Source organism: Leopardus geoffroyi, chromosome C1 (genome assembly GCF_018350155.1).
Source record: "Leopardus geoffroyi isolate Oge1 chromosome C1, O.geoffroyi_Oge1_pat1.0, whole genome shotgun sequence".
Taxonomy (NCBI): Eukaryota; Metazoa; Chordata; class Mammalia; order Carnivora; family Felidae; genus Leopardus; species Leopardus geoffroyi.
In genome coordinates this window covers 160229783-160232030 of record NC_059328.1, presented here as the reverse complement: position 1 = coordinate 160232030, position 2248 = coordinate 160229783, and the positions used below count along the sequence as shown (strand labels likewise).

The following is a 2248-nucleotide window of genomic DNA, read 5'->3' as shown; positions in this document are numbered from 1 at the left end:
CTTGTTTTTGATGACCTTTGAGGTTTTCAGAGACACTGGTTAGGTTATAACAGGATGCTCCTTTATTAGATTTCCTGATTTTTTAAATGATTAGATTAGGGATTTGAGTTTGGCCATACAAATACCAATACTCTTATGAGCATTCTTCTCGATGACCAGTGTAGCACAAGATTTATCCACTCAGGGTCCACTCAGGGTGCTGGGAACATAAATTATTCCAGGCCCTGCGTGAAGTCTGATGATTGTGTGCTCCTTTCCAGTGGGTCTTTCCCTTATTTGGGTACATTCTTCATTCCCATGTCCAGTTAGTTCTTGCCTGAAGACTAAAAAGGAACCACAGTTTTCTGAAGCCCTTGCTCTCTCTCTGTGTGCAGCTCTCTCTTCTCTGGCCCTACCCTGTGAATTCTGTATACCTTGGTTCCTCCAAATTCACAACCCTGGCTACTCAACTCAGGGAGATTTCTGGGCTCTGTTTGGGATTTTCCTCCCTGTGCTACAGCCTGGAAACTCTGTAGGCATTAAACTAGCTATCGTAGGGCTCACCTCATCTATTTCTTTTCTCTGAGGGATTATTGTCCTAGGTTTTGAGTGTCCGGTATCTAAAAACCATTGCTTCATATTTTGTCTTGTTTCTTAATTTTATTTTAGAGAGAAAAAGGGGGGGGGGCGGGGAAGGGGCAGAGGGAGGAGGGAGAGAGAGAAAGAATTCCAAGCAGACTCCATGCTCAGCATGGAACCTGACATAGGACTGGATCCCATGACCCCGGGATCATGACCTGAGCCCAAACCAAGAGTTGGATGCTCAACTGACTGAGCCACGCAGGTGCCCCTTAATTTTTCTTTTTAATGGAATGCTTCATGAATTTGGGTGTCATCCCTGCAAAAGTGGCCATGCTAATCTTCTCTGTATCATTCCAATTTTTGTGTATGTGCTGCTGAAGCAAACACTTGCTTCTCAATTTTAAGTGGAGAGTAAATCCAGTTTCTCAGTATTATGGCCACATACTGAAGTCAAAATTACATTTTTGTTTTACCATAGTAAAATATGCATATCATAAAACTTACATTTAACTGTTTCAAGTGTACAGTTCAGTGGCATTAAGTAAATCTACACTGTTGTGCCACCATCACCATCATCCTCCTCCACAACTTTTCCATCATCCCAAACTGAAATCCAGTACCCATCAAACAATAACTCCCATTTCCCCTTCTCCTCAGTCTTTGAGAACTACTGTTCTGCTCTCTGTCTCCATGATTTTGACTATTCTAGGTACCTCATGTATGTAGAATCATGTATGTATCCTATTGTGTCTGACTTATTTCACTTAGTGTCATAGCCTCAAGCCTCATCCATGTTGTAGCATGTGTCAGAATATCTGTCTTCTTGAAGGCTGAATAATATTCCATTGTAGGTATATTTCACATTTTGATTATCCCTTCACCTATCAATGGACATTTAGATGTTTCCACCTTTTGTCTATGATTAATGCTGCTCTGAATATTGGTATATGTTATGGACTAAATTGTGTCTCCATAAAATTCATGTTAAAGCTCTAGCCCGCATTATGACTATATTTAGAGATAGGGCCTTTAGCGAGATAATTAAAGTTAAATGATATCATAAGTGTGGGACCCTAATCTGATACAACTGATGTCCTTAAGAGAAGAGGAAAGACACCAGAGATTGATTTGTCTGCATGCACAGAGAAGAGGCTAGGTGAGGACACAAGAAGGCAGCTGTCTACAAGCTAGGAAGACAGACCTCATCAGAAACACACCCTGATACCACATTGGTCTTGGACTTCTCCAAAACTGTGAGAAAATAAATTTATGTTGTGTAAGGCACCCAGTCTGTGGTATTTTTTATGGCAGTTTGAACTAATACTGTATAAAGATATCTGTTCGAGTCCCTGCTTTCAGTTCCAGAAGTGGAACTTCTTCGTATTTTTTGAGGAACTTCTCTACTGTTTTCTGCTGTGCATAATTACTTTTTAATCATCTATTTCTCTGCCAGAAAGTAAGATCTGGGAAGGCAGATTAAATATCTTGTATACCTTGTATGTAGAACTTTGTAAATGCTCAATAAATATATGTTAACTTCATGAGTGAACACATGAGTTTTTGCAGCTGAAAATTAATTATTAGTAGTAATAACTATTAGAGGCAGCGTTATATTGCAGAAAAAGCACGAAACTAGAATTTTAGTCATGCCTTGGCTACCAACTTACTTGTGACCTTGGATAAAGTA

At 39.7% G+C, this 2248-nt stretch overlaps 1 non-coding gene across 1 annotated transcript; it reads right to left on the bottom strand.

The window, feature by feature from the left end:
• Window positions 1-840: 840 nt before the first annotated feature.
• Window positions 841-948, bottom strand: LOC123600170. Its single transcript, XR_006713544.1, has one exon. It is a non-coding gene; the product is annotated as a U6 spliceosomal RNA (small nuclear RNA).
• Between the last annotated feature and the right edge of the window lie 1300 nt (window positions 949-2248).